Source organism: Cupressus sempervirens, chromosome 5 (assembly GCF_028749045.1).
Source record: "Cupressus sempervirens isolate cs-2001-9-10 chromosome 5, ASM2874904v1, whole genome shotgun sequence".
Taxonomy (NCBI): Eukaryota; Viridiplantae; Streptophyta; class Pinopsida; order Cupressales; family Cupressaceae; genus Cupressus; species Cupressus sempervirens.
In genome coordinates this window covers 755,864,388-755,878,707 of record NC_143122.1, presented here as the reverse complement: position 1 = coordinate 755,878,707, position 14,320 = coordinate 755,864,388, and positions in this window count along the sequence as shown.

The following is a 14,320-nucleotide window of genomic DNA, read 5'->3' as shown; positions in this document are numbered from 1 at the left end:
GCTCATCCACATCAAAAGGTCAGTGTCCGCAAAACATAATCAAGTGATGCAATCTCATTACATCTAATTCATCATCATTCAATTCATGATGAAATATAATGACATGCAAATAATTACATCATATAGCTCCATACATTTAACCAATATAATAGAAAGATCAATGATAGAAAGTTACACAATCAAATGTATCAAGTAATATTGACCCAAGTTCTACATCAATAGATAATTTTACCAAATCTCAAACACATATGTTGACCAAATGGTCTAAGTTGAGTGCAAAAAACTTGAATGCATTATCAAAACCACAATTGAGGAGTAATTAATCAGACACCACATAAGCCCTTATATAACTTGTTTTCTATTATTGTTTTAATGAGGTAAGAATAACAAATATCATTCCTTGTAATCACACATTTCTAGATTTAACTATTTGTAAATCTTTCTTTTAAGCACCTTCAAAATTTAATAAATCCAATAAGTTTAAAAGCTTCACATGTAAATTAATCCAGAGCACTTTAATAGAAAGGAATATGATGCATCTATGTTGTTGTATTTGGTGGAGGAGAACTTTCCCTTCAAGAACTTGTAATCAATCCCAATTGTCAACAACTTGCAATTATTGTAAACACAATGTCCATAATCCATAGAGGGGCTTTTTGTCGGTATACGTTAAGTGACGACCAACACTTGCTATATAAGGAAATTGTATGTATATAGCCAAGCATTTGTAAACTCTATTAACAAAAAGGGGATAAGGGTGATATAAAATGTACCCTATGTATCCATAAAATAATAATAATATATGATTTTTGTAGTAAAACATTTGAGATTTTTATCATTGAGTTATAGAGTTACACAAAATGTTTCTTATACATCAATAAGAATAATTGTTTTCATATACTTAAATAAAAAATACACCTTATTTTATGGACTAACATTAATACATAGAATTGAGTACTTTTGAATTAACTTACCAAAATCATTTCCTACATGATATTACATAAATGGAAAAATTGTTAAAAACAATTGCATCTTCATCTATTTCACTACTTTAAAAAAGATAATTTTGTCAAATAGCTATAGAAATAATATAAAATGGAATAGGAACTATCCAACAATGAATTTAATGAAATATATAATTTTAAAATTTTGAAACTATTATAAGTACAAGTAGAAATTTTAAATTTCAATATTTATAAATATTATTTTTCTATCATAATTTCTTCAAGTTTTCCAAACATCCTTGAGATGCCAAGTTATGCCCTACACTCTCATATAAGATCTAAAAATACATTGGGGAATTATCTTCTTTTACCTTATTAATTGTGTCAATTTTTGTATGTCTGTAATTTTAAAAAACTTTAAAAGTAAGATTTTTTTTTACTCTTATTATTATTTTATACACTTAAAAGTATATAGTGTTTTATTTTTGCTTTCTTAAGATTATTTCTACAAATAAATAAAAAAGTCAAATTCTTATATACATGCCTTCTCTACTTTCTGTGAACATAATGTTATATAACATTATATCTTGTACTTTTCAACCTTCTAACCCTTGCACAAGGCAAGGACTCAAGCTCTATCAAAGCACTTGTTTTATTTTAAAATGTGACATATTTGTGTGCATTTCACAAGTAGGTTGTCTATTTCATATAAGAAATAATAATTAGAGGGATGGAGAGATATAGGGATGGACAAGAGGAGAGAGGTTATACAAGGTGGATAAGAGGAATAATATGAATAGAGAAGTTAGATAGAGAGGTGAAATGTTTGTTTTTGGAGAGAGAGAGAGAGAGAGAGAGAGAGAGAGGGAGAGGGAGAGGGAGAGGAGGGATGCATATGGAAGATCAAAGAGAAATAGAGAAAATAAAATATAGATGATGAGAGGTCAATGGTAAAGAGAGAAATACAATAAGAGACAAGGGTTGAAGAAAAAATTGCATGGATGCATAAGAAAAATATAAAGGAAATCTTATAGAGTTAGATAGGGAGAATAGGTTAATTAAACAAAGCCGTATAAATATAAAAATGGAGAGATATACAAATATAGAATAAGATGGAGAGTAGAGGATAGTGATTGTGAGATATTGAGAATTTTAAATTATTGATTTCAAATAGATTAGTTATCCATTTTGTATAGAAAATGAGAGTTATAGGGATAAATAATTATAATGAGAGATAAGGAGAAAGTGAGGGTGGAGGGGGGAGAGTGAGTAAGATGAATAATATAAAGAAATAAAAGGGTAGAGAGGTAAAAAGATTGACAATGATATTAAAAAAATAAGGAAACATAGGGAGAGACAGTGGATAGATAGATGGAGCACAATCAAATATCAAAGTGGAGGATAGCTATGAAAGGAGAAACAAAGAGGAGGGCAGTGATAGGGAGACAATATAGAAAGAGAAGATGAGGAAGGGATGGAGGGAGAGAGATATGAGATGATAAATAGATAGTGAATAGATAGATTTAGATAGAGCACATACATAGAATAAATCAAAGAGATATAAAGGAAATCTGATATACAGATACATAGATACTATAAATAGTGATAGGAAGGGAGAAATGAGTGTCTATGTTTGTGAATAAAAGAGATTAAAAGATGGGATAAACGAGTAGACAAGGAGATTTTATGAATAATTACTCAAGAACATTATCAAAAGTATACAAGACTATTAGCTTAACCCTTGCACCCTTCAAAAGTGCAAGTGCTAGTCTAAATAATTCAAAAAAATTATCTTCTCAAAACCCAAAATACTCATTTATACAACACAATTTCAAATTTTCACAATTGAAACTAAACAATATCAATATAAAGCAGGGCTTCCCTTAGACGGTATCATTAATATTCAGGTAAGAACATTAACAGAACCGAACTAATCCGCGTGTTCATTCTTCATAAATTTGAGACATAGTGATGTCGAATATCACCTAGAGTGACTCTCCTCGAGCATGTCGGACACTGCAATCATTTACATAGAAATTAGAAATGAAACAAATTGGAAGACATCAAATATAAATAGAATAATAAGAAAATGAACAAAAATTAACTTTCCCTTACAGTGGACGAACCACGCCTTTCTGTATCTTCTAAAATCCACTTTGTTATACACGATTTCCCAAAGAAATGGCCACAAGAAGGAGAGCTGCAGTTCCGTAATCAAGAATATTAGAAAAAAGAAATAGAAGGACTACTATAATTTGATATTGTTTGCATCAACAACATACCAGACAATATGTTCTCCTGACTGAGCCCATGGTTCCAAACAAATTGAGCAATTCAACAAATCATTAACCTCCAAAACCTTAACAACATATTTTCTCTTCTTTGTCGCTCGCGGAGCCGATCCTTGCTGATCGCATGCTTCATCACACTGTTCTTTCACTGCAGCGAACGCATTACGCAGCTCGCGCAGCTTGTTTCTTGTTTCCTCAAGACTTGATTTGTTGGATTCTTCTCCTTCTTTGGCCTTCTTGAGCTCCTCCATTAGTCTCTTGTTTGTTTGTAATAATTTCTTGTTCTCTCTTTCGGCCCTAGCCAAAATGGCTTGCATGTCATCAAATGCAGATTTGACGGAGGATTGCAAGGATTGAATACGCTCTGTGCGATTTCTCGCAGCTGAATTGTCGTCCTTGTGTTGTGGAGAAAGAGGCGCGTCATCATGAATATTCTCTGACGCCGGCAATTCCTCCCACCGCAGAGATTTCGATTGTTGTCACTCCCGCCACACCGGAGATGTTGATCCCTGTGGATTTCTCTGTCGCCAGTCTTGCCGGACAAAACCCGCGGTATAAAATGGTTGGTCAAGATTGAGTCGAAGCGGGGGGTCGTTGGAGGAGAGGATGAGGGAATCGGGAGGAATATACCAAAAAGGTCTATATGTCGATTCGTCAAGTTCGCGCGGCACAGCGCCCCATCGACTCATTTCTTCTTCTCTGTCGCCTCTCTAATCTGCTATTCGGAAGATCACAATATTGCGTTTACCGGGATACAGATACAACAATAACAATGATAAAGTTCCGGGTTTTATTGATCAATTTGGAAATTTATTTTGATTTATATGGAAGAAAGAGAGGGCATATGTCTTGGCAGCCGACAAGATGGTTTGATTAGACATTTATTTATTTGTTGAATAAATGAATAAATGCTTTCAATCCATTTGTATTTTTACGTTAGTGACGGTGCAACACATCTGCACCCAGCCCGTAACCCGCCTCTCTGTCTTAGCCCGTGCCTATTGTCCTCGCTTTTGTCCTTCTCTTACAAAAGGTGCAAATTCTTTTGCTGATAAAAAATTAAAACGAACGGAAATTTTAATTCATATTTATGCTTCTGGGTGCGATTGTGTGTAAGTTTGACAGCATCAACGTTTCGGATCATACTCAATGATCCATTATCAGAATGAGAGCACTTAGAGAACAAAACGATGGGTTGCAGACTTAGGCAGAATAAATAAAACGCAGAGGGGGGGCAAAGAGGGTAGCACACAGGTCGAGGATACACATGATTAAGAAAAGAGGGGAACAAAGATAGAGGGGAGAGCTCAGAAAAAGCAAAACAGGAAAATGAATGAATAAATAGAAGAACAAGGTTAAGTAACAAACTGCATTATAACAATAGTAGACAGAAAATAATTTAAGCAAAATAAGTGGAAAAGTATTAAGTTAAAGCTAAAAATTGATAATAATAAATAAGTAAGTCACCTAAAAGAAAAGAAACATATATATATATATATATTTTAAATAGATGAATTGATAAATAAAATGACAAAATAAGAAAAATAATAAGTGAATGTATGTACGTATGCATATATGTGAAAAAATATGAGCATATATACCTACATACATACAAATATGAGAAGGTCAAATTTAAAAATTAAAGATAAATAGATAAATAATAATAACAATAATAGATATACTAATATATATATATATATATATATATATATATATATATATATATATATATGAACAAAAATAAGAAATAAGTAAATGTACGAATGCGCGCATATATGTAAATATATATAAATGAGCAAATATACTGACATACAAAATTTTTAAAAAAATAGAAAATAAGAAATAAAAAATATAAATATAAATTTTAAAAAAATGAAGAGGAAAAATTAAAAATAAAAATAGATTAATAAAAATTATAATATATATATATATATATATATATATATATATATATATATATATATATATATATATATATATATATATATATATATATATATATATATATATATATATATATATATATATATAAGGGGCTATAAACGAGTATATGGGTGTGTGTGCATTCCTATATATATACATAATTGCCACAAAAAATGGAGAAGATAATAATAATATAAAGACATAAAAGGAAAAATAAATGAAAAGACGATAATAAATTAAAAAGCCTTAAGATAAATTCACATGAAAAATAAAAAAAAGGAGTAGCGTAAGAGAAAAGAAACAGTGGGTCAAGGGTATATATATATATTTATATATATATAAAGAATAATAAAAGAAATAATGAGTAGATTAACATAATAGGAATAATAAAAAGTAAAAGATTGTATGTATATATGTAAAAATATATACAAACATATATACATACTTACATAAAAAAGGCATGAAAAAGGAAAAAATAAATAATAATAATAATAATAATAAATATACTAAATATGAACGAATGCATACTTATATATATAAGAGTGTGTATACAAACATTCCTACAAATATACAAAAACGAGACACAAGAAAGGATAATAAGTTAAGATAAAGACATAAAAAGAAAAAATTAATGAAACAATTAACTAAAACGAAAATAATAATAAGTGCATTTAAGAAAATATGTAAATATATAAATGTATATAAGACAATAATTAATTAATTAATTAAAATAAAATTAAAAAAGAAAAGAACATAATACAAGAACAAAAAAACTAAAAGCAATAGTTGGGGGGAGGGGGGGGAGAGATAGAAGGGGTAGCAGGGGATGGAAGGGGAAGGGCGGCAAAGATAAGGAGAAAAGAGGTAAGAGAAGAGAAGAGACAAGCAGAGCAAAGGGCTAAGAAAGTTAAATAGGGGGATGATGGGGTCTCTTGATGGAAATTTTAATGTTTTTAAACCAAGATTTAGTTGATGCAAGGTCCACAATAATATTATTATGCATTTATTTTTATTTTAATAAAAAATACTAAAATATTTTATATTTTCTAATCAAAAAATATTAATATAAGTATAGCTTTAAAACTATATTAATTTATAATGTTTTCAATATTTAATAATTACTAAAAAATTAAAAACAGTTAATATATTTTTAAAATATCATATTAAATATTCTAAGTAAGAATTATAGATTAATTATTTGTTAGATTTTTAATATTATGTATTTAATAAAAATTAAATCATACAAAATATTATTAAAAATTAGATTTTTTTACAAACTTAAGTTTACAATTTTATTAAATTAAATTGTGAGTATTATTATGCATATCAAAATGAAAAGTATTAAAAATATTTTTTGATTTTTTAATCAATAATATAATTATATCAATATAAAAAATATATGAATAAAACTTAAATCATTACAAAATAATAAAGAAAATTCTTGTCAAAATATAATTAGAAATTGGTTAGATAATCATACAAATAAATTAATTTTTTTCTTATATAATTATTATTTTCAATATTTCATAAAAAATTAAAATGATTTTAATAGTCTTTATATTAAAATAATTGAAGATTAATATTTTTTAAAACATATCATTAAAAATGTTCATATACAAAATATTAGCTATGATGAATGTAGTTTTACAAAGAATAAAATAATTGCTATTTAACTGGTTGTTATAATTACTATCTGGAAACATAAACTTTTTTCTTTTTACCCTGTCAGTTAAGGACAACACAACCACAACAAGGGTAGGGCAGAACATACAAACAAGTAGCAGCTTGGTGCAAATATGTTGCACCATAGCCGGTGTCACGAGAGGTAGAGCTATACATGGAGAGGGGTTTATATGCAAGGGTAGCCAACGAGCGTAGGAGTTGGTAGCTCCACAAGATTGTAGAAAGCTAGAGAGCCCTACGGAAGCTGGCCAATGAGAGTTAGTACTAAGGCCATAAATGTTTGGATAGAATGTCTTCATTTTCCTTATCCCTTTGCAAAAAAAATTGTTGATTCCTTTCTTGTACTTGGTATACAAACAAATAATTTTAAGGTTCAGGAATTTTAGGGTATGATAGTGAACTTCCCCCAAATCTATAGCCTTGGCTGTCCATTTTATGAGTGCAGCTTATGACTGTATCCTAATTCATGTTTGATGTCAGCAAGGTCATATTGTCTGCAAGGAGTTGCATAATAAGTGTTTTTTTGTTCGAAAAAAGAAATTGATAATAACAACACCATAAATAAATAATAGAAAGATCTGCTACAACATAAGTTAATTTTAAAAAAAATTCTACAATAGAGGATAGGGTAGAGAATAAGAATTCTTCATTTCTCAATAATTATTTGGGTACAATGTCTATGTTTATATAGAATTTGAATTAACTATGATATAAATGAATGTTAAGAGAATTCCTCTAACTGTATGGTAGGGGAGAGAGTCTATATGATTATTTGTTGATAGCACTAAAGTAGTAATCAACCATTGGCTAGAGAATAGGGAATGTGAACAAAATATTTGTTCAATCAACAATAACCATAGAATAGAACACCAGTTTGGTTGCAGCTGACATGAGGTGGATATATTAATTATTCTAAAACCCTCCCTTAATTTCTACCACTAGAGACTATATGTGGGAGAAATTAGAGAAGAAATTCAAATAAGATGAGTCCCAACTTTAAGCCTTTTGAGGTACCCATTTACAACATAAAAATTTGGTTTCCCTTATCACTATCACTATGGAAAATTCATTCCTTTTGTTATTATGCTTTTTGGTTTTTAATCAATTCACCCTTAACTATTTGGGATTTCCCCCAACTGGTGCAACTACTCCGCTCTAGGGTTTTTCACCCAAACAAGTGGTTTTGGCTTACAACAAACCCTTCAATGAACTTTTAGGTTTTTCACCTAAACAAGTGGTTTTGGCTTACCACAAACCCTTGAATAGACTTTTAGGTTTTTCACCTAAGCAAATGGTTTTGGATTACAGCAAACCCTTCAAGGAGTTAGCAAAAAATATCATTTCAATGACGGCAAAATACTATCTTTAAGCTTTTCTCTTTTATGAAGTCTCACTTTTCATGGATGACTTGCTAGATGATGATTCTGATTTGCACGAACCATTTGTAATCCTTCTTGAGGGTTCACACTTTGATAGGGTTTGATTATTCCTCACACTCAGACATTTGTATCTAAGCAAACCTTTAATCATACCTATGATGTTTTCTCAACTTGATCCATAACTCCATCCAACATCCATTTTGAAGCATTTATCCATAGAATTATTTTTACACTCTCTGTTCCAACATGTCTTTTCACAATGACTCTTTAATCCATAAAGACTACATGGATGTAGATTCCAACACTTGTCTTTTGTGTGCCCTTTCCTATTAAAATTTAAACATTGCATATATTGTTTACATTGAACAAATTTGATTGAATCCATATAATCATTTCTTTCATCTGTCATATATCCTAGTCCTTCATACTTTGGTCTCATGATTGGCTCAATAGGCTCTATGATTCCTTATTCATGTTTTCCCAATCCTTTACCTTTGTAACCCATTTTCTTCATTATATTCCATCCAACATTCTTATTATCACAACTAATAGTATTTGATGCCACATTTTCATATTCTTTATCATAAACAACCTCAACAGACTCACACTTTTCTAGTGGTGAATTCAAAGCATCTGTACTACATGAAACATCACCTACTAATTTTTCTTTCACACATGCATTTCTTTCAATGATGGATTGATTTAGCTCATCCTTTAAAAAGTCATTTTCTTCTTTTACTTTCTTAATTTTCTCCTCTAATTCATCCTTTAATAAGTAATTTTCTTTTTTAACTCTCTTCATTTCCTCCTCTAATTCATCATTTCTTTTCTTAACATTATCCAACAACTTTAATTTTTTCTCTAGCTCTCTATTTTCTTTTATACAGTCATTAATTTCATTTAAGGAGTTGCATCTTTTTATATTCATTTCATTTCTTAACTGTGTCAATTCTTCTTGCAAAAAAATCTTCTCACAAATTAAGTCTCCATTTTCTTTCATCACATTTATTAATTATTTTTCTGAAATGTCTCTCTTAGAAATTAAATTTACATTTGCCTTTAACACTCTTTTAACTTTCTTCCCCATTGTGATTAATCCACAAATAACACTTTCTTTGAATTAACCTAGCATTTTTACCACATTTCACAATCACAGTGACAATTTAATATTTCCTCATCTATTCCTTTAAGAATTCAAATATAAAATTATTGGACATGATGACCATCTCAACAATATCACACCAAATTCTATGACCTTTTCTCTACATTGATGAAATAGATAATTTTACCTGTAACAATATAATTCTTCTCTTACTATAGCAATAGATAACATATTGACAGCCAACTTCCCTTCTCTTGAGTAATCTTTTATCAGGCACCTTTTGTTCTCCTTTACATAGCAACTTCAAAAAACAAAACAATATATTCTACTGCCCATCTTGGCTTTCCAAACAAAACCTCGGATGCTTCTCAATCAAATTATAACCTACAATGAAAAAAATTTCACACAAAAAATTCTTCCACAGCCCAAGAGTCAATAATGCTCTGATACCATATTAGAAAAATGAAATTGATAATAACATCATAAATAAATAACAGAAAGATCTGCTACAACATAAATTAATAAAAAAATCTGCTACAACAAAGGATAGGGCAGAGAATAAGAATTCTTCATTTCTCAATAATCATTTGGGTACAATGTCTATGCTTATATAGAATGAATGAATGAATATTAAGAAAATTCCTCCAACTATACGGTAGGGGAGAGAATCTATATGATTACTTGTTGACAGCACTGAAGTAGTAATCAACTGTTGGCTGGAGAATAGGGAATATGCACAACAAACCTGCTTAGTCAACAATAACCATTGAATAGAACACTAGTTCAGTTGCAGCTGACATGAGGTGGATATATTAATTATTCCAACATTTGTCTTTGTCAGATTCTTCACCCAACATATCCAAAGGCCTGCTTGGTAGGAGAACATGTTCAATCAGGTGAATTCATAATTTTATTGTAAAATATAGAAAAATTGAGATGATCTAACCCTGGCCTGATGGGATAGTTTGAAGCAAGTTGTTTCATTGCAAAATCTTGAGCATATTTGTAGGCAAGCTATATACTTTTTTTTTTAGCCTCCTTCGCGTCATCACTCGTCCTGAACTCTACCAGATAAGGAGATAAATTCCCTTCATCTTAAGACAAAACACAAGATGTAAATTACTACCATCAATGGAACCAGATACAAATCAAGAAGATGGAGAATATCTTCACACATATTGCAAAGCTCAGACTTGATCTTAGCACTGTAGCCTCTTATCAATACCACAGCTTTCTCCGGTCTCTTTAATTGAACAATTTATCCTTTAAAAATCCCTAAAAGATCTAGCCACATTCTAGATGATAAATTTGGGTATGAATGTTCATTCAGGCCAAGCAGAACACCCTTCATTTCTTCTGATATCAGAACTCGGTCAAAAAAATCTGTTATCATGGGATTTACCCTTCAAGGCTCTACAACTATTTAAATTAGAGGCAGCTTTCCTTTGTGTCTGGTGGAAGCTGTTACACTGCACATTTTTCTAGTGCCTCAATGTGGCAAGACTCCAATGGTGTTCTCTTTTGAATTGCAGGATACAACACTCACAAAATTGGCCAAAATGTTAATATCCCTTTGACTGGCTCCTCATAATCTCTTCCAAGTCTTCAGACAACTAGTTAGAAGAAGATTCATCCGTCATTTTTACATGTGCCCCAGCCAGAGCTCATACCCCACAGTTGGGAATCATACCCAGTTCTACAACTCGCAACAACGGAGGAGTTTGGTATTTACCAAGCAGATCACCTCATTAAAATTAACGTTGGAGGCACCCACAGAGATCGTCGACTGAGATTTCAATAGGTCTGAGGATGTTGATTGAGCAATGGACTGAGAATGTGTTATAATGCCAAAAAAAAAAAGGTTTTGATTTTGTGTGCATATTAAGTAGAGCTATTTTCTGAGGAGAAAAGGATTGTGTTGAAGTTCTTTTTTTATAATTGTTGGGGCAATTTTATAGTTGTAGTTGCAGTTGCAGGTTTCCAAAGATTGTGTGTCAAATTCGAGTACTTTTCTATTGACAAATAGGCAACTAAATCCTTGCTAGTGTGAGTTTTTGTTGTTGTTCAGTTTGAAAGGTGAATGGAGTTGCTATGAAGCAGGATCGAAATAGTCATTCAAAGCAAGAAAACTTTATTTTTCAAATCCAATTAAGTATACTCTATATAAGATTGTTTATATTGAAAGTCTATATACGATTGTTTATATTGAATTTTATTAGACTTTTTCATAAAAGATTCAACATTTACAAATGGGCATTTATAGGAATTACGACATAGCTGGGTTAACATCTTCTGTATTGATAAGCAGGAGATAATTTTCACAGCAAGTCAAATTGTGATATTGCTATCAGGATTTAACTGTGTGATTTTGAGTTAAACTCATTGACCCATGTTTCATGAGTAGTGATTCAACATGACTCCATCTCTCATGAGAATAAATGGAACACTTAGCACTCATTGGATCTAGGTGATGCTCACAGGGGTGAAACACTAGACTTCCTAGGAGGTCACCCATCCCAGTACTACTCCAGCTTGAGCGCACTTAACTACGGAGTTTCAAATACAACTAATATAGAATACTTAGCTATCAGTGAAGACAGTCTGATTTCTGATCTTTCGAGATGGAAGAGAGCATACTCTCTATGTCTTTTTGATATTACAGACACTGACAGAGCTTCTTAACCGATGGACTGATTTCACTTAGACTTCACTTGTCTTGAGCATGGAGACTGAAATCCTTATATAGGAGAGGCATCATCTTGGGCAACTCAAACAAGTTTACAAATATTTGAAATCCGTCCATAGGAAATGGACGCATGTTCAAACTTTTAGAAGCCTTATCACTAAGGAATTTCACACAGTAACTCCATTGGCCAGAAAGGGAGTGTGAACAGTAATGTGAGATGACAGGACACTTATTACAAGCATCTTTTTGACACGAGAAGGTTAACTCATGGTTATGTTGTTGGTGTAACCTGACCTCCTTTATACCATGGTAAGGTCCATGCTTAATTTTTATTCTCTTAGTATTAAGTAACTTGGATAAGTGACAACCCCAATTATTAGGTTAATACCTTCAACCTTTTTGAGATTCAGCTTTAGAGTCATAGCCTTCTTCTGAGCTGGATGTAGACATCTGATTTTTTTGCAGCATTCTTTCCAGTCGATCTTCAATGAATTCCTCCTTCCATTAAATGCTTCTGTCTAGTTTGACAAATATTGTAGGCTGACTAGTTCCTGCACCAGCTATTTGTGGCAATGTTTTGTATCTGGTGAAGATCTAGACAGGCTTTTGTTGAGTGACAAAATGATAAAGATTTTGGAGCTCTATTGTGTCACATTGCTCAGGAGTTGGGCCATAATTGTCAAAAATAAACTAATTTATTGGGTTAGAAATATGAGAATAGAAGAGCAGTTTATGCAAATACCCAAAATTTACCTCTACTGGCATAAGGGCATGAGAGTCAGGATATAGACCTCAAAAAAGCCTATCTAGATCTTCACCAGATAAGAACATTGCCACAAATAGCTGGTGCAGGAACTAGTTAGCCTACAACATTTGTCAGACTAGACAGAAGCAGTTTATGGAAGGAGGAATCCATTGAGGATCGATTGGAAAGAATACTGTAAGAAAATCAGATGTCTACGTCCAGCTCAGAAGAAGACTATGAATCTGAAGTTGAATCTCCAAAAGTCGAAGGTATTAACCTAATAAGTGGGGTTGTCTCTTATCTGAGTTACTTAATGCTCGGAGAATAAAAATCAAGCATGGACCTTACCATGGTATAAAGGAGGTTAGGTTACACCAACAACGTAACCACAAGTTAACCTTCTCATGTCAAAAAGATGCTTGTAATAAGTGTCATGTCATCTCGCATTACTGTTCACACTCCCTTTCTTGCCAATGGAGTTACTGTGTGAGATTTCTTAGTGATAAACCTTCTAGAAGTTTGGACATGCTTCCATTTCCTATGGATGGATTTCAAATATTTGTAAACTTGTTTGAGTTGCCCAGGATGACGCCTCTCCTATATAAGGGTTTCAGTCTCCATGCTCAAGACAAGTGAAGTCTAAGTGAAATCAGTCCATCGATTAAGAAGCTCTGTCAATGTCTGTAATATCAGAAAGACATAGAGAGTATGCTCGCTTCCATCTCGAAAAATCAAAAATCAAACTATCTTCACTAATAGCTTAGTATTATGTATTAGTCGTATTTGGTATTTGTAATCAGTCTTTATCTAGATCCAATTATGTGTCTTTTTTGTTCTGTCTAGTTCTGTGTGAAGTAAGTCCTCATTTTTCAGTCGTGTGATAGGTTTTTTGAGGCAAGGAAGGTAGCACATTCATATCACTTTGCAGAATGAAACGGGATGGCAAAATTCTAGAATACTGTAAATGATAGCAATAATTTTGAAGATCAACTTGTAAGTTTAAGATCTATTTTTGATACAGTAAATGATGTCAATATAGATGATGATAGTCTTTAGTCTAGTCAAAGTATATTAGATCTTCCATCTGAATGATTCAAGTTACCATCTAAAAAATGGAATAAAATCTATGGTGATTTAGGATTTCTGTCTTATAAGTCAAATTCAATTTTAAGCTTATTTAAATGCAAGTAGTAGTTAAGAATGATCAGCCACATATCTTTATTAATCTACTTTCAAACAAAGAAATTCAAGGTCTTGTCAAATAGGCCAAACAAAAAAATGGTTTCAAGTATTTGCATATAGGTAGTATTGTTGCTGGTGTTGAGCCCCTTTATCGTAAAGGGATTCCTGCTACTATGTTTATGACTCTAATTAATGTAAGGCATAATCATTATATCGATATGCTTATGGGAGGTATTTCTACTTCTATGGCTACTAGAGCTACTACTTTTGATGTGATTCCTAATTTTGTTGTAAGCCTCCTTGATGATCATTCGGATAAGGTTTTGATGTTTCAATTTGGTACCCAATATTTGGATATGAAGCTTGGATCTAGAACACATGCTTT